We start from the raw sequence: 20,000 nt of genomic DNA, 5'->3' as shown, positions 1-20,000 counted from the left end.
TGAGGTAAAGGCATGAGTAATGATTGTTGAAACTGTGGGAAGTGGAGTGTCTTCTTCCTATAGGACTTTGAGACATTGTCAGTGTACTCTTTTATTAATCATAATAAATGACTGCACTTATTAGGATGTGCAAAACCCTGTTTAAATATTCGAGTTTGAGACTGCTTTTTTCTACAGCTGCTGTAGATTTCACCCACCCCTTCAGAAGCCAAACTCTTCCTAATAAAGGATGCAAAAGAGAAAAGAGGTTGGTGTCTAGAACTGAGAGTGAAATCTACAGCCTCAATACAATAGTGCACAGCTCAGTTCTAAATGTTTGAAAAGGCTTTTATAAGCTTCTTCAGCCTTACATGCTGGTTTCATCCAGAAATCTGCTAGTAATGTTTAAAAATCCCATTCCATAAACAAACTGAAAGTGAAGGGGTCCAGACACTTCATAGAAATATTCTGCCTTGCACACAGAAAATCTAACAAATATTTGTTAGTTGTTACAAACACAGCATAAGCTGTCTTCAATGCTTTACTATGGAACAAATTTCCAGCAAAAATTATGCAATCACCATACTTTTTATTATCACCCTCATTGTGGTCTGTGAATGTGATTACAATCTAAGTAAATCAAAAAATGGCACTGCTAGCATCAGTGAGGAGTGGATCAGGCCCTTTAGGATCGAAACAAAACAGAGCTGTTGCCAAAGTGTTGTCAATAACTTGAAGCATTAAAACATAACCAGTTGGGGGAAAAACAAAGGTCTTGTCTTAAGCATTATAAATAGAAATACATTTTTAACTTTCTGGATTTTGACGTTTTTGAAGTCTTTTGCATCATGGGCTAGCAACTTTCTCCATCTTTAGAGGCAAACTAAAATTCTGTACTATTTGCATGATTCTAAAGTCTAGGACAGTTAGGAAAACACAAACTACAAGCCTCATAGTTATATTATGCAAGTTGGCAACCCTGCAAAGGCTAGATGTTCACACAACTATGAATAACTCTGTAAATAATAATAAGCATTCCAGAAATTAAAGATGCAAAAGGGTTATTTAGGCAAACTCTTTTTCAAAATTCCTAGGTTTTATGAGAATCAAGAAATAGGACTTTAAGCACAGTTGTTCAATTTTTCGTGCTCTCTGTACACTATGTTATTTTCTCCCCTAGTCTTCATGTGTTATTTTCTGTTATTTGTTATTTGGCCAAGCTATTTATTCTAGAGTTAGTACTCCCAAAGGACTTAGTCTTGATTTATATTTCTTTTTTGAAATTATGCATCTGTATTTTTCTACCCCTAAATTGAACTGCACAACTAAAATTATCTGCTGTGTATCTTTAGTTACACAGGGCTTTAAAATCAGCTGATTAATTCTCAAAGGTCTGTAGACACCTAACTTACCGTAGTCTTTTGAATGTTTTTATTGTTTTTATCAAATTTCCTTCTATTTAATCATATATTTGGGGATTTGTGATGCACAGAGCAGTAAATATTGGCACGCTTTTATCGCAAGATCTCCCAGCTGCATCTGCATAATATAAAAATTGTAGATAGACATGAGATTTCTTCCTTTCCTTCTGTACATTACATCATCAACTCTCATTTTACATGCTATTATAGACTGAAGGTATCCACAAGTTCCTGTTCAATACAGAAAATAAATTACTAGACTTTCTTTCTGTTTTTTGCCTTCTGCAGTTGGCTTCTCCAGAGCAGGAGATTTAGTAGTGGAGGTCTTTGAAACTTGTATTTCATGTTCCATGCACTTTTTTTTATTTTTGTGATGTGGGGAAAGCCATGGGTAAGTTTCTGACTATTTCGCATGTGCAACAAATCCCCTTAAAGACTGTCTTCATTTCTGGAAAATAAAACAGGTGAGAGCATAATAAAAAAAATGTGTTCAGTTGGACTACAAGCAAAGGGCCTCAGCTTCCCAATTTGGGCAACACTATGTATCTTTAAGCTACTCAAGCAGGTCATCCAAAGCAGCAGGTCAGGGCTGCCACTAACTGGATATGTCTGTGTGTGTTCATCAGTGGCTGCTGAGTGCAGAATGAGTTCATCTAGGAGAGCAAAGTTCTTGGAGAGTGGGTTATGGTCTGAACATAGAGCAGGTTACTGCAGAGAATGGTGGGCATTAAACTGTTTGGCTGTAACCTTTACGTGTTCTCCCTGAAAATTGTTTCATGCTCTCTGGCTTACTTTTCCTGTTCTAGTGCCTTACAACTCAGTACCAGTGTTGAGCAAAAATTAGTAGTTTTCACTTAATGATGATCTGTGCTTTCAGACTGAAGCTAGGATGACTTCCAGATTTTCATTAAGTAAAATGTATTTTTAACTGTGAGTTTGAAACAATCTTGTTATTCTGAAGCCTATCACATTTTTGGTTTGGTTTGGCTTTTTTATCTATTTGTGCCTATTGTGGAGCTTCATGGCTGCTTGGAAGACTACACATTCTGTGGCTTGTATAGGATAGATTGACTAGTTTCTCCCAGTGTTTTGAGGGAAATTGCAAAAGTCCTTATCCTTTGTATAGTTTACATTTCTGTAAAGCAATGGCTCATAATTTGCAGGATGTTCACAGGCACATTGAAGTTTCAATGACATTCTTGGTTTCAAGAAATTAACTAATATTCTAAGATATATTTCTTTTTAACTGTTTGAGTTGTTGTTTTTATTTAAAACTTTAAATAATTACACTTACAGAAAGAGGTAATATGACTAAGCTCAAATTAAAAAGTTTAAAAGTCTTACTGCAGTGCTTTGAAACTTAAAATCTCACAGATATTTCATATCATTTAAAGCTGTGCCCTAACTTACACTGTTCAGCAGTCGTAAACCGTCCTTTCATCTGTCAAGCTTAATTTACAGAAAATGACCAATTTATTTGTTCTGAAGTAGAGAAAAATGGTAAAGTATTTCTTTCATGCACTATAAGCGAAATATTTGTTTCTAAACAGCAAGCTTTATTCCCATCTCTGATGAAGCAAGAAAATTGCACCTCTTCACCTTTCAGATTGGCTCCTTCATATTATTCATGCTAGTCTTTTCTCACTAATTTTATGATTATAATGAGGCAATGGCGTGCTAGTTAGCACAGAATGACCTTTTAATTGAAAAGCTGTAAATTCAGTCTCAGTGGCCAACACTGGCAGAAATTTAAATAAATAAGGCTGCAAAGCCCTTGCAATGGGCTGGCCTCTTGACCAGGGTGCTACCAAAGTCCTGGTCGCCTGTCATCTGGCGATGCTTTGTAACTCCTCAGTGTTAACTGTCTGTCTTGTTACAAGTTAGGTTAGCATGAGAAGAACAAAGAGCATGGAGTCTTTTATTGGTTAAACAGAGGAGTTTGCATTTGAATATCTTCAATATCTGATCTAATGCTATACTTTATAAAGCAGCCTTTTAGTCACATAAGGCTTATTGTTTAATTTCCAAATAATGATAAAAATCTAGACAGATTGATGCATGAGTAATTTCTGTTTCTTTATACAGTTTCTCTTGATCATAGTTTTAATGTTTGTGCATTTATTATTTGAAAGCACTAATAACATTGGTTTGGTGAGATTTTCTTTGTGACAAGCACTTAAGATTGGTGCCCAGATACTACAATGATAAGGTCTTTTTAAGTGCTAGAATTTTTGTTAGCAGCTCTGAGACATTGTGCAGCATTCAGGGTGCCTTAGAGATACCCAGTTTATGAAATGGTCATAGCACATTATCCTACTTACACATAAATTATTACCTCTCAGGATCTTGATGTTGGTGCTTGGCATGGTCTCACTAAAGTTCACAGCTAACACTAGCTAATGCTGTATTAGTAAAAAATAATAAGAGTTGATAGTTTTGTATGACATAAAGCAGCTTTATGCTTTCAGTGTCATGCATCTTTATCAGGAATGCATCATACAGACCATGGAAATTTTCCATATCCTTTAAAGTTTTGCATTCTGTATATTTGGTTGTTAGACAAATAGAGCAAGCTTTGCTGACTTCATTTTCATTCTTGGCAGCATGTTTTTATCATAAGGCAGATAGTCATTAATTTACAGAATCAACGCTGGGAACAGCTTTTGTGATCTCATATTAAATTTTCGCCTGAATCCGCCCCTTGGCAAAAATTACTCACATCGTTAAAAAATATTTAATTAGGCTGTAGTTTATACCCAGCTCACTGGGGAAATGTTGGAATTAATATGATTTGCATGAATTCTGTTTCTCTTTTTCTGTTAGAGATTAGTTTTGAATTCAGTTCAGAGGGTCGCTGACACTGCCAAGGACTCACAATTGTGAAGGTCAAACAGGTAGCAAATACTTCCCCTGGGTAACTTCCCTGAAAAGACAGCTCAAAATTGCTTTTAATTATGGGTTACCTAAAAGGCCACTTGCTGTTTTTATTTTTCCACAATCTCTCAAATATTATGTGGCTGGAACTTCTAGGTAGACCACATCAGTTCAAATCTAAAACAACATAAGTCATGTTTTCAGATCTTTATCTTTTCTTAAAAATGTATAGCATGTAAACGCCAAACAGAGTGCACACAAACAGGCATACATATGTGTACATCTGTGTTCAAAACATTACTTTTGGTGTCTGTTCCTCTATTGCAATGGGGGGAACCCAGAAAACCCTTTTTCCTAAGGTTTGTAGGGAAAAAAAATATCATGTTTTGGAAGAAAAAATATATTCCTTCATAGCAATGCTTCCACTGGCTTAATTATTCTTCACAAGATAAGGTATAATGTTTAGTTATGCATTCTCTTGTTTATGATTTCAAGGGTTAGGAAAAAACCCCAGGGATCCACAATCCTATGCTTTTTAAAAAGAGAATTTAATGGAAACTTTAATTAATAATCTAATCAATCAATTAATCTCTGTTACATAAGTGTTGAAATCTAATTCTCCTTCATAGCTCTATCTGTGCAGGGAGAAATGACTGCCCACTTTTCAGGTTGATGGGGAACCATTACCGACACAAAGAAAAAGTGAAACTGTAATAGTTTTGTGAAGCTGATGCAGATGGTATGCCAAGAATGTACTCTTGGATTTGGGACAGATCACAATATGTCAGTATGGTGAGCTTGTGCAGTTCATTTCAGAAGTTCATTTTTTCTCTAGGGTATAAGAATGTAAGACCAGGCTCTGTGTAGTTAGGAGTTAACCTCTTTGCTTTGTGGAAACCCTGGAGATTATGACGCATTAGTAGTCAAAAAGTCCTGTTAAATAGTGAGCATCAGGTAGTGCTGACTTTTACCTTGAATTCAGAAAATGTAAACCATCTGCTTTATGAAATATGTGCAGACCACACCATGCTGTTGACTAGCCAAATGTTGATAAATAAATATTTATATATAAAGTGATTTATATAGGGCTTCTATCAGTACTGCAAAGGTGAGAGTCAGTTTCACCCTTATTCCTAGTGTTGTGAGTCAATCCAAACTCTCTGGAGCCTAGGACCCTGCCAGAGGTGCCTGCAGTACTGATGTCAATTTAATTGATAACAATGCAGATGATTCTTTCATGCACAAACTCATCTTCAAAGCAGACTGTGTATATGTGTCTGTATGCTTCCAAATGCTTTTTAAAAATCCATTAAGAGTCTTATATGTAGGAAAGAGAATTAAATCATAGATAGGACTGCACAGGTGTTGTACAACTTCTGTCACCAAACTTCTACTTTCTTTTGAAAAGTTAGTTCAATGTGTAAAAATCCTTAAAGAAGAATTTAGTGAAAAGCATTTTGCAGAGAAGTGTAAAAATGTAACCCATCTTTTAAAAAGGAAATAGAAAATCTGTATATCCTTAGCAATGTACTTAATCTTTTGGGCTGTATACCATGCACCACAATCAGTTCAATCTGTATATCAAAACTCCTATAAAGTCTGAAATGTGAGAATTTGATTACATTTTGAGTAGAGACTGTACACATAGGAAAATATGGTTTATGGCAATTTTTGGACTGCAAAAGTCTAATTAGATATTTACATCAAGATCTCATCTAGCTCCCTTTAGTTCTTTCCTACGGTAATAGAAAAGGCGAGAAACAAAATGTCATACTGAACTATCATTGAACCTAATTCCCTTTCTCTTGCATTCAGTGATTTACCATTTCTTTAAAGCAGTATATTTTTCCTTTTATCTTCGGCATATTCATTTTCCATCCTTTCCCAAGATGCAAATCCTGATGGCTTGAAATTACAGTCTGTTTGGCAAGGAAAGGCCACAGCTTTATTTGCAGCACAAATTGGTCCAAATACACTAGTATTAATTGTGCACAATATATACAAAAATAATAGCTTATGTTGCCAGCAGGCAGACTTTCCAGTCCGTGATTATAATACTCTTTTCCAACTGAAGAGTTTTGAATACTCTTGCCTGTCAGTGGAAAACTGACCATTCCAATCCACAAAAGTGGCACTGCTGTAAAGAAGAACACCCAGAATTTCTCACACAAAATTTTAGCGACTGAAAAAATCAGTTATATTCATTTGCCTACATCTTTATGCTATCCTTCTGCTCTTTTAGCTTTTTCTCCCTTCTGTTCCTCACCTAAGCATCATTATCCCTTGCAGTATCCAGGGACCATCAGTCCATAAATACATCATTCTGGCTGCATCTGATATAAAACACGTGTATTATACGCCAATGTATTATTTAAAACAACTTGCAATAAAATGCTGAATAGAGATTTAGGAAGTGCCAGTCAAGCACACAAGATGCCATGTTGTGATATGCTCTCTGGATTCCAGCAGCAAGGCAGCAACATACAGTTTTCCAAGCACATATTAAAAGCATGGCTACAGAACACCTGAGGTTTAAGACAGTGTCACACCTAAAATATGACAAACCATTTGTAATGTCATTCTGTTCTTGTTTCTGTAATTTGGATAAGAGACAGTTCCATGGTTAACATAGACTACTATTAACATGTTCAACTAGAGCTGTAGTTACACCTCAGAAAAAAGTCACTGGATAGCTCCCTGAAATTGTTAACTGAATGTGTAAAAGCAGCCCAAATGTGGAGTGTAATGAGAAAGGATATTGAGGATATCAGGAACATAAAGTGCAATCAAGGTCTGACAATATTTCTTTGCCAAGGCAACCTTAAAGAGAAGTGTTGGAGAATTTCTTGATTATTGGTATGTTAGGTACCTGGAGCCTTTCCCTGCAATGTGATTGATATATGACTGCGTGGTGATGGCTTGCAAGACATACCAGTTCTTGGACATTCTCAGATCACAGTCTTAGCAATAAACATAACATCTGAATCCTGCTGATCACAAAAACCTCTGGTTTTTTTTCCTTCTTCCTCTCTTTGTTTTATGTTCCATTATGATACCCATGGATTCAACTGCATATTCAGAATGGGAGCAGTACAAGATAGACACTGGACCCTGACAGATCCTGTGTGCTAGCAGAACAGCAGGACTATTCAAAGAAGTAACAAAAGCACCCTCACTGTGATTCATTTTGTAAGACAGACACTGGCATGCATTATCTGGGGGAGATGAATAAAAATTAAAACAAGAGAACAATTTAATATAAAAAAAGATTGAAAAAAGATGAATAAGAGAAAGGGAAAAGCCTAAAAATAATGCTTACTTGTTACAAATGCATGAAAGTAGGGACCATGTTTTATGTATTTTACTCTGCAGTGGAATCCCGACAGTGACTTGGTCACAGCTGTTTTAAACATACAAACAACTTTAAATAGATGTATTTAGATTTGAAGAAGTTTTAACCTAAAATGAAGGTTAGTTGTCATATACCTCACAAGATAAAGATTGCTCAGAGTCTAAAACTAATGTAGCTTTCCTGTTTAACTGGTTTTTAGTTAGTAGGTATTGTGAGTGATGCTGGAGGGAGAACTGAGCTTCATGTGTTGGCCTTATCATTGTGTTGCCGTTCACTGTTGCTCCATTCCTCAGATGTATCATTGAAAAGGCAAAGACCTCTTTTGTTCTAAATATTCTGTTTCATTACTCAATTAATTGAATGACAGAGAAGTCATATGAGTAAATTTTCACAGTCACTTAAACCCATTAAAAAGATGGCAATGTCTAGCTCTAAGTTCAGCTAAAAGCATACTTGGTCACTTGCAGTAGATATAAGAACCCAGGAAGCAATAAAGTCTAAGCAGAATATCCAGAAAGACAGTGGTGCAAGGATCCTCAGCACATATAGCTTTATGCAATTATTAGCAGTAGGACGAATTCCACAGTGTGAAGAACTGCAATTATTTTCCTGAAGTAGGAAGGATATATATTTTCACTAAATATCTGAGTTACGTGGCAAGGTGTAGCTGGGGAGCTGGTTGATACCTGTGTCTTTTTCTATTATTCCTTTATTGGACTTATTGTCTGCATTGTATTTGTCATCCTCCTTCAGAAACTCCACTTCCTTCCTTGGTTTTTGCACTTCTCAGTGATCATACCTCTGATTTCTTCCTCTCTATGTCCCCTGTTAGCTCTTAGTTTCCCTCTGTTCTGCTGATGTTTCTCTGACTTCAGCCCCATTTTCACCATTTACCTCTCATATCTGCCAAAAATTTCCATAGGCCTCTATAATTTTGAGTCTTAGATGTTTTTTCTCCTGCTTCTGTGAGTATTGTTGTTCTTACCCTTGCAGTTGTATTTCAATCACCTCCTTTATTTCTTGCCTGTATCTCAGTCTAAGCAGAAGTGAACTTTTGGCCCACTGTTCTCTAACATGTATTAGCTGATGTAACATTTAAGGTACGAAAAATATCACCAAGCTCTCAAGGTGTCTTTTGTCTTCAGAACTCATGGCTCTTTGCAGTCTGTATGCATCTCTCAGGCTGCAGAATCTTCTCTTTCCTGTCTGCACTTCAGTGGTGCTAAATACTGCAAAACTACATCTATAAATACATTTTAACCATTCTTCTTTGTCTCTCACAACTTAAAATTCACTGTCATCCCATTATCCAGATTTTCTATCGTGTTTTCATCTCCATGCCTTCCATAACATCCTCTATACAAAACCATCCAAAATTTATCCATTCATCTGTATCCTTTTCTTAAACCTTTGGCTACCTGCATTGCTGTAATCTCCCCCTTTTGATCCAACCTCAGTCTCACTTTTTGCTTCAGTCCAAGTAAACTGTGACTGTTACGCTTTTCTCTTACAAGCCTGTAAGGATCCCAACATTTTAATTTTTCTGAAAATTCTGCTTCATTTCTCTCAGATTGTAATCTCTCAGATTGCCTCAATTTCCTTTACTGATTTTGGCTTTCTGGTGCTTCTCATGCTATCTCCCATTCTTGGCAGAAGCCTATACATCTTATTTGTTAACTCTAGCATACCTTGCTTTGGTTTTTTTTAGACTATTTCTCTCCCACATTAAAATACAAACGTTACCCATTCTCTTGCACTCAAAAAATTCTTTCTTTTTCTTGAATACTGGGAATTTGTTTTTCTTACCTAGATTGAGCTATATCTTCAATACTAAGGCTCCTTTTACTGTATCATTTATTGTATGTGCAGCATTGCATAAATAATTAAAAAATAAATCTAAAATTTTGAGAAGAAATATTTGGAAAAAAAACATGCATGAAAAGAACATAGTAGTGTATTTCATCTAAATACAATGTCATACTAAAAATTCTATATAAATTTTCCTTTTCTTGCTAAGGAAAACCTACATAGGTGTGTGCTGGTTTTGAAAATACAGCTTTATCAAATCCACAGACCATGTCTGAGAGAGTTTAGATGGGAAGTTTCGAATTCTGTGACAGGACAGTAATCTTCTATTGCTTTTATTTAAGTCAAAGAAATAGATTGGGTTTGCAGTGATTGTTTAACAAACAAGGAAACACTGAATGAAGCTAGAATATGAATCCTTTTAAAATGGTATGTTTATTTCAGTAAAATTTGACACCATCTTTCATTTGGAGGGCAGTGCAAGCAATATCTACTTGAACAAATTTTATGCAGCATGAAGATATGTTGTGGGTTAACTCTAAAGAACATGCATCTCCAAAGATCTTCACAATATTTTGAGCATTTGTTCTTTTTTTTCTCTTAACACGCCTGAAATGGAAATTCATCTGTGAATGGTGTTTTTTATTCGTGTTTTCACAGAAGCACATTTGCATGCCCTAGAAAAGAATCAATATTATGAATGAGAACTCTCCCCGAAAGTCTTTAATTATATGTCTGTGTATCAATATGTAATACTTTATGTTTCCCCAGATTTCTTCTTCTTTTAGCTGACACAGGCAGACTTTAAAAGGAGTAAAATCAGCAATGTAACAATGAAATGCATACAAACTTGTTAAATGTGATGGTGAAATAAAAAGCTTCAGTCAGTATGATCAGTTAAAAAAAAAAAAAGATAGCCAGCAAACTGTCTATCATGTGATGAAATTTGACAGTAGGGATTATGGCTTTGATGGACCAGAACAGCTAATAGAAGAAGCTGACATTTTTGAAACCCTGCTAATTAAGGGTTCCTTCCTTAATATTAAAATAAAGTCTTTGTCTGGGTTTTATGGTTGGAGAATCAGGTGTTTTCATTAATATATGCCAGTCAGTCTTAATAAGCTTGGAGGGCAGAGGAAGTTATTATTGAGTGACCTTCTACAAAATAAGCATGTTGCTAAGGGCTCTAACCCTGCCCTGTTCAGACTGATGAATCTCATTTCCAATGCAAAAGCTTCACAAGAAATCCAAGTATTCTCTGTGCAATCACAGAAAATAATCCTTGTGTCTCTTGTAATGTCCAGAATTGCCACTTACTATACTACTACTGTACAATGAATATTACAATACATATTATTTTTCTAGCACAATTGTCTACATTTCTGAATTGCCAAGAATAGAAAAACTTATTGTCCAGACACTTGTATTGAAAAGTCAGCTCATTTTAATACTTCTCAAATAGTCATCTACCCTGTTCATGAATTATAATGCACAGAATACATCTGACAATACTAGCTTTGAAAAAGAGATATGTCTGTATTATTACATATTCATTTTCAAATAGATTTCGAACAGATTTTAAACCATTCATTGAAATTCATTGAAATGATAAATTCACAGTTGGATTTTGATTGACTCTTAATCTAATTTTACATTTTATAAGTTTTCATCTTTTTTTAGTAGTAATTTTGATTTGATGTAGATTTTTCAAGCTAAGTGAAAGGGTGTGGTAAGTTATTTGGAGTTGCCATATATTTGCTGATAGAATTTAGAAAATGAGATATGGAAACAGATTGATTAGGTGGAGCATTGTAACTATCCAGGATGTGCCTCACCTCAACTCTGTGTGGGGTGTTGAGTTGGTGTTACAAGTGGGTCACTTCCAACACACCGAGACTTTCTGCAGATATTTACTAATGCTTTGTTTCAGCTTTCCTTGCTTTTCTCTCACTGGGTCAACTCAGTTCTCTAAATGGTCTGTGAGATACTGCACACATAATAGACTGGATAATGGATGAAATTTGAAGCAACACATCCAGTTTGCTGACACTATGCTAATAAAATAACATGGATGCCAAGTAGAAATGTCAGAGTTGGGAGAATATACACGCTCCCAGGTCATTGTGTGAATCTCTAAAAGTTGAGAATTTAATAGGAAGCAATCAACTGCATCATATTTGATGGCACAGAAAATAGACCTACTGTTTTTTTATCCAACTCAAACCAAGCTATCACAATCTGTAGAGTACTTGATAAAACTTACTCCAAAACTTTGGAATTAGAGGTTTGGTTTTTTATTTACATTGATGATCGGGCTAAATCCTAAAATGGCTTCAGAATTCAAACATTTCAACATAAACATATATACAGTTTTGGATAATTTTCACTCTATACTGTTACATACATAAATGCACTGTAAAACAGTGAGACAGTTCAAATTGGAATGCGAGAAAAAACAAAACTGAGGCCCATGTATTTAATTTCTACCTCAGTATTTTCTTCCCAGGGTATTCTGATACATCATCACATTATTAAAATAAAATAAAATAAATAATGCACTACAAAATCTATCCCACTGTGAAGACTCACTGTCCACTGCAATGTTTATTTCTGAATGCCTAATAGATCTCGCATTTGAACACAATCAGTCCAGTTAGTCTACAGACTACTTTGAATATGAAAGGCACTCTGTATTCTGTTCAATTAAAGTCAAAGCCATCCATGCACCTTGGACTATCAATATCTCTACTTGATTTATGTACTTAAAGTTTGAGTTTTTTGGCCACTTTACCCCTTGAGCATTTTTCGCCCAAAAAAAGTAACTTGATTTAGCTCCATATTTAACCTTGATCCTATTCAATTTGGAAAAGTAGTAAGTGCAACTTTTTTCTTAGAATTTGTACAACTGATCAAATTTAAATGCCCACAGGTTTGTGGGCAGGGTTATTTGTTTGTTTTGTGGTGAGTTTTTGGTTTGTTTTTTTGAGGGAAATTTGTGGCAATGGCTGGTGGAGGTCAGGGAGGTAGCTGAAGTCTGATCAGTGATTTCCACTGTATTTCTAGTGGACAGATATGAACAAGAGAGGAAAGACAGTCTATATAGTACTTATTAGCATCACACTGGTAGCTGAAAACCACAGGAACAAAGCATTAGATCCACCCTAGGAATTCCTCTTTCAGGTACAGTGTTGGGCCACCAAATATACTGCTACTCTATAGCCTTTTTTGTTCTTTTAGTATTTGAAGAAATGCAAACTAAAACACTTTCTTGCTGCATACAGTAGTTTAGAACTCCAACGCTTACTGCTAAAAAGCCTGATTGAAAGCCACTTATTTCTGATGATAAAACTTCTGTAGACATCAATGTAGGTAAGAACTAACCCTCAGAGAGAAATATTCCGTTCTCATCCTTGTTGGCATTGTGTTGCTAAATAGTATGACGAGAGCTTTCTTACAGTCTCAGCAGTATTTTATGCGGTACCTGCTGTGACTCACCTAAGAGGCAATATTAGTGTGCTCTTTCACCAAAAAAGTAAGAGTAAAGCAGAAATGGTATCCTTATGCAGAAATCAATATTCATAAATAAAACAACCAAAGTCACTATACTCAAATACTGTAAATGCTATATTTTTTTTTTTTACTGTAAATGTAATTGAAACAGGGTCATTCATTTTGCTGCTGGAAAACAAATGGAGTACTAAGCTAGATTTACGCTTTCTTCAAGAATAATGGATTTTTGTGCAGGAGGAAGGAAATTTATTCCACAGCAGAAGCTAACAGGTGATTTCAACTTCCAAACATTGTGACTGTAGCTGAAGACAAGAGATATATGATGAGGAAAGGGTGCTCCAGGATGTTTGCAAAAAGCTCCCTGACTGCTGACAATGGGCTAATAGTGTAGTAAGTCTGGTATTAAGTTTGAAATCTGCTATAATATCAGTGTGCCTTGACAAAGGGAAGTGCCAAATCGAGGGTCGATAAATCTTAATGTGGATTCTCATGATGTTAATGTTGTGATTAGGAGTGGCATATGAGTTGTGAGCTCATCCTTGATGTAGGAGGATACAGGATACCCAGAGCACACCCCAATATGGTGAATCATCCATCTCCACTCCATTAGTTGTATAGATGTACAAGTACTCACAGAATGGAATGTTTCAAAGCCAGGACAAATGTGAACCAATTTAAGGGATCAAAAAGACACAATCCAACATATTTGTGCAATGCACAATTGCAATGCAGTGTTTAGGCTCTAGATCTGTGGGGAAATGGCTAACTTAGCATAAAAGCAATGCCACAAAAGCAGCTGTAAAGACACCCAAAACTATCCTCATGTCCCATTCCACCAAGATTTGTGAATCCTGAAATAATCTGACTGTGCAAAGTATTACTCTAAGTGATCAATATGACTAATCACTTTAAGAGGAAGGCATTTTTTTGGAGACGGTATCTGTCTGCATCATGTAAAACTCTTGCCTTGCTTTTCTGTGTGCTCCTATTTTCCTGTGTTACTCCCAGTTGATAAAACTGAAGCTAAATATCTTAGCAGCTATGTTTTGCTCTCACCTTTCAGCTGTTACGTCTGAATGTAGTAATATAAGGCTTTTGTGTTTTTCAAACTTGGAGTGATGTCCAATTCTGAGTAGCAATAAAAACAGATGGAATTTTCCATAGGGACACAAAAAGAGGCTGAAGTAAAGAGAGAGAATTCGAGATGGGAAGTAGAGAAAACTTGTGAATGCCTTGAGAAAGAGATGGGCTGGCTTGAAATGCAAGAATATTCATTTAAATGAAAGAGGTTCTGGGAATATTTTCCACAAGGTTTAAGGAAACATGAGTGAGAAATCTCTCCTCTTTCACAAGGAAATAGAATCTCTTCTTCTGTTACTCAATTTTGTAAAATGCAAATATGTTTTAGAAAGTAGTTTGAGAAAGTTGTGAAATTTGATCTTTTAGCCACTACCCCAATTTCATGCTAAGTACCTGATCAATTAAATCATTCTGACACACTCTTAAAGGCAGAAGATATCGGAGTATCTAACTTAATTTAGAGGCTTCTTCGCACAACACCATGGTCTTGCTTAGGATTTAGAACCTTGGAAGGGCTCCCTTTCCAGCCTGGCACAGAGTCACAGAGGCTTGTACAAAGGCCTTTAATTCCTTCATTCTCAGGTTATATAGCATTACAAAGAAGTGCCATGGGCAATCTCTGTACAAGATGAAGAGCAAATAAAACCAAAGGTATGAAAGAAAATGGGAGCTGAGCTGAGCAAAAGCAGGTGTCCAAAGATATCTGCTTAATACCCAGTGCTAGTGTTAGCTGCTTTGCATATACTTGCTCCTGACAGACAAGGTGCCACTTGATATCAGCTGCAGAAGGCTACAAGCCCCCACCCTGTCCCAATAGGAAAACTCTCTAGCTGATAGCTGCCTAACATAAAGGTATTAGGGATTTTATATCCATGGCAAAATTTTCCAAAGAGCTAGGTCTCAGTCTCTGGCTGAGCATCCAGAATCAAAGGCTGCTTTTGAAAAGTTGACCCTGGCCATTGGGGAGACACTGCAAAGATTTTACTCGTTTCCTGAAAGGGTAATTTGAATCTCATTCTGTAGTCCCACATTGAACTAAATTGAAAGTGCCTCCACTGATGTCAACAGTTTAATGAAAATTGCTGTAATTTCATGGATTTTTTTTTTTTTGTAACCTATGCTAAATGAGTTGCATACTGCTGTTCATATATATGTGTGTGTGTGTGTGTGTGTGTGTGTGTACAGTATATGAAAGTCTTTTTTTATTTTGTCCAATTCAGTATTGAAGATAAGTTTTTCTTTCTCCTCTTTCTGCTAGTATATACAAAACTTTATGCAGAAGGTTTTTCAGTTTCTGTGTCTGTCCTTGAGATACGTGAACTAAAATTTAAAGATGGATAGGGAAAGAACATAGCATTTCTGCCCAAGCAGCTCGAGAGGAAGCTACGATACCCATCAGTCCAGAGAAGGCCAATTCTAATGTTGATACCACATTACATTGTATTTCACTTTCTTCTTGGTGTATTGTTTTATAAATTGCAGTACAGTGTGGTGATTTTCATATTGTGTTTCATCTTGTATCTCTACTCCTTTTTGTTTGGTTGCATGGAGCAACCTGGAGCATTTGTATCTAGAGCAACACAAAATAACCAGAAAAATAATAATTTAAATGCTTAGTTAACTATCTGCAATTTGGTGTGGTAATCCTAATATAGAAAATTCATTATGGCATAGATTTATTACTGCTTTTTCTATTACTGAGCTATTTGTAACCATATTTCACCTTAAAAATTATTTAATTAATCACTCCTTAATCATTAAGGAATTTGCAGTGCACTGTCCATTTCCAAAACCTCAAAGCACTGTTTAATCCATTTGATCAAATGAGATTTACTGTAGCACTAACTTTTGTAGCACTAACTTTTGTTGTTGCACTACCACAGTAAGACAGTATTGCTCAGTGAGGAAGAACAGCAAAGACAATTGATATGTCTGTAGGAAAAGGCAAATTCTTCCTTGTTTCCCAGGAATCACATCTTCCAGAAGGGTGTGATGATTCTGATTTAGAAAAGTCACCCAAACTTCAAAATAGTTTTGCTATTCAACAAACTGTGAAGTTAACAAATACAAAGTGCCAATAGCTTAGATATTTTTATAACTTCCAGGATTTTATGGCATAATGGTGACTTCTTTAAAATATTAAGTCCATGAGACTTTTGTAAATGGCTTTAAAAGAAAAATATTCTATAACAGAAGGGGAAAAAAAATTGCTAACCCATTTTTTCTGTTAAAGGATCTTCAGTTTACGGTTGCTGTAAGCAGATATAGAGGTTCACACTCTATAGTCACTTCATTAGTAACAATCTGCAGCAATTCTTTGGAAGTCAGTACAGTTAACCAGCTGTAAAACCAATGTTACTGAAATAAAATCCAGACCTACAATTGCCATACTTTCCACCATGTACTGCACTAATTCCTTATGCTTCTTTCAGATTCTCACTATTGTTCACAGCAGTGTCTCAGATACTGCAGAATGCTAACCACTGGTAAATTCATGCTTTTTTTCGTGGTGACCACTGTGATTGAAGAGTAGCAAATGCAATCAGCGTGGATGACTCGGATTGCTCAGAGGCAGGCATAGCATGAGTATAGCTCGAGACCTTTTGGCAACTAGCGCAATACCCATTCCTCCAGAGCATATTGCATGCATCCTATACATATTCAGTTCAGTTAGAAAAGAAGGGGGTTTCTACCAATCAGGGCAGTGTATGGAAATGATTCTGTCTCTCCATGCTGCATGCATCATGATTATGGATGTGCTGAAGCACCAATAATCAATCTCAGTTAGCTGGAGAACATTGTCACTTGCTGCTCTTAGTCATGCAAGGTATTGTACAAAGAAGCAGAAGAAATGCAGCTTGATTTTCATGGGGGTATTATTGTACATGGCGTACTGAGAGGTTGTACATTATGACAGGAGCCCAAGCTGCTCAACGCTGTTCATTTTGCTGTGTTTTTATAAATGATTATGGAAGTGTAAGATGTGTGGCTACACTGCCAGCTACAGTACCTTGGGCTTTTCTCACACTTTTTTCCACCCATCCAAGCAACTTGTAGAGGTGGCACCATCAGACACATTTTTTTCTCCCAATGAACTATTTTCTTTTCGTGGAGATTAGTTTAAAGTGCTCCAATGCATATCCGATAAGATTTACTTCTCTGTTAGTGGTAAGTGGCAGCTGGCAGCTGGCAACAGAACAGTTCAAAGGTGCATGAGATCATCCATATTAAACAAAACAACCAACCATTCATTTGCATCCCATTTACCTTGAGGAAAGTTCAGCACAGGTTTAATGTTAGACACATACTAAGAGTTGTGTTGGGCTGTAAGACCCTGAAAGGCTGCTCTCCCAGCAGCAAAAGGAAGCCTGAAACTCAGCAGGTGCTACTGAATTTGTTTCCAGCGAGAAAAAGAAATTAATTTGAAGGGTGAAAAAAAATCTCCTCAGTGCACTGTGCGACAAAGATTTTGTTACATTTAGAGCTGTAAACCTGAAGAAGAGCAAATTGGCTAATGAGAAGACGCAACCCATGCAATTATACAGAATCTTCTGAAAGTCTACTATTTCCTTTTAGAGTCTGTATTTTTAGGCTACAGGCTGAAATGAAGTACACTATTAAACTGCTGCTTCTGGGCTGTAGGTTGTTCATGGTTTCTCTCTATTTTTGTCATCTGAGGTTGAAATTATTTTCTTAGGGATTTCTGTTGTTATTGTCATGTTAGTCCATAGTATAACTAGGTCATGGTATAATTTTGAATATTCTTGATTTCGGTTAAAGATTGGAAGAAAGAATAAATTAGATCACAGCTCTTCTTATAACCTTATGCAGAGAAGGGAAATATAATTGCTTTCTTTTTGATCTTTCATGTTCACAGCACTGGTGTAGTTAACCTGTCCATAACCTGACAACATAAAGATTTATTTGCAATATCTTGTAACAATAATGAATTAATTAATAAGGATAATGATGTTCAGGGGGAAAAAAACGGTCCTCTTATTTTTAGTTTATTTAAAATGCCTAATGTAATGTATGTAAGATGTGTCTAAAATTCTGTGTGCATGGGCTCAGTAACAGTGGTCATGCACCTTGCTGTTCCTTCTTATGACATACTTATACTAGATAGCATGCTGGCATTTCCCTTACTTTCCTTCACCATTAGCTCCTCAGATCAGTCTCTTGCTTGTTTCCTGAAGACAAGGAAAGATAGCCAAGGTTTGTGTCTGATAGATGTCCTACCCTATAAAGCCCATACTTTTCTGTGTTTATTCTATTAGAGCAGTTTATTCCTGTGCATGTGCTTTCTCATTTCACTTCTGTCCAGGCTGTCCTTGAACCACAGCTGTTTTCTGGGGAGATGGGAGCAGGTGGATGTGGGGTGGAGAGGACTGAAGCAAAACTCTGGTTGCCATGGTGCCTTTCCTGCCTGAAACATTTTGTGTTAATCATTTTATAAGTAGCATGTTCTGGGGTAGTTTGTCTTGTTTCCATTCACTATGGGATCTGTGATTACTTGTATTGAAATGAGTACTTAGACTTCATAGTTTGATGCAGTTAATAATACAACTGTGGAATGAAAGGTATATTGAAGAATTTCAAAGGAGGAGTTGTGACTGAAATGCAGTAGTGAAAAGCTGACAGAGTTTATCAAAGTGCTGCAGTGTACCTTCATACAGAAGGAGAGTGGCTGTTTTCATATTCACTAATCCCCAAATAACCACCAAGAAATATTAAAATACACATTCTATTAGTTTCATTTAATTTCTTAATTGCTCAAATTCAGTTTACCAATTTATTGCTGTGTGAAATGCTTAGAGGCAATGCGTACATTAAAGGGATTATTTACATGTAATCCCTCCCTCCCAAAGGATACAAACTGATCATTTATGAATCCTGATTTACACTCTGTAACAATACCAGATGAATTAAATAGTTACTGTAGATTGATGTAGCTCCTGAAAGTGCAATACAGTGTCGAGTATGATTCAGTTCTAAAACTGAACTATCTCATTTTCACTGATGATTTTTGTAAAGTTGTGTGATTTTAGAATGAACCAAACTAAAACTACGTGCTGCAATTGAGCTATTTATTTTCTGAGAATATGTGCAATCAAGACATTAACCTTGGGGAAAAGTCTATTTTAAAATGTAGCCCATGTTCTATTTGGGATGTGGATTATTTTCAGCTAGGGTTATGATTTTACAGGAAAGAGATTTATAATTAGTTTTAACATAATTGGCAGGGATTTGCCGTTGAGATGCAGCATTGCAGCTTGTTCCCTGCCTGTGGATATCATTGTAAGTATCTGTTTGCCAGCCAAAAGCTGTGAAAACAAGATGTGAAAAGAGGAAGGAGAAATCAGAAACCTTAACCACAGTGAACAAAAATTAGTAAAATTTTGAAAAGTCTTTAGGTGAATTATGTAAAAGGAAATATCTTTAAACTGCAGTTTACTCATTAAACACCAATAAACACCTTTGCAGAATGATAACATTCACCTTCAGTTTAAAAGGGGTATTTGCTTATCCTGTCAGTGTTATCCCTACCCCTTCTCTTTGGTCGGATGTAACCTGTTGTATTAGAAATGCTCACATTCCAAAAGCATCTGTGCCAGCAGTAAGTAACATTGAAACTTAAGAGAATCTGAAAAAGCCATTGTCTATAGCTTAAAAATCAAACACCTGAAATCTGAAATATTCTGTCTCCATTGCTTAAGAATTACTCCACATTTCACCTGGTTTAGAATTTCCTCTTATTCTTTAGTGAGGGAGCTCTATGTGCTTGTGTTTTACTTTCATTTCCCCACAGACTGTGGTCTCTGTAGGCTGGCAAATACAAAATAATTAGATGCTTAAAGAGATGCATATTGTCTGTGTTCTTAGATTGAGATGGAATAAGCTGACACCAGCAAAAGAAAACAAACAGTTTGCCAGTCCACATCCTCCCTGACCTTTGTTATACCTTGCATTCTCCTATG

At 36.1% G+C, this 20,000-nt stretch overlaps 1 protein-coding gene across 8 annotated transcripts in view; it reads left to right on the top strand.

Moving 5' to 3' along the window:
- NPAS3 (neuronal PAS domain protein 3) overlaps positions 1 to 20,000 on the top strand; it is a 603,379-nt gene that overhangs the window by 480,639 nt on the left and 102,740 nt on the right. The window lies entirely within an intron of this gene.

This window comes from Lichenostomus cassidix, chromosome 5 (genome assembly GCF_008360975.1).
Source record: "Lichenostomus cassidix isolate B80296 chromosome 5, HeHo_3.0, whole genome shotgun sequence".
Classification (NCBI taxonomy): Eukaryota; Metazoa; Chordata; class Aves; order Passeriformes; family Meliphagidae; genus Lichenostomus; species Lichenostomus cassidix.
This window is presented reverse-complemented; position numbering and strand designations above follow the sequence as displayed.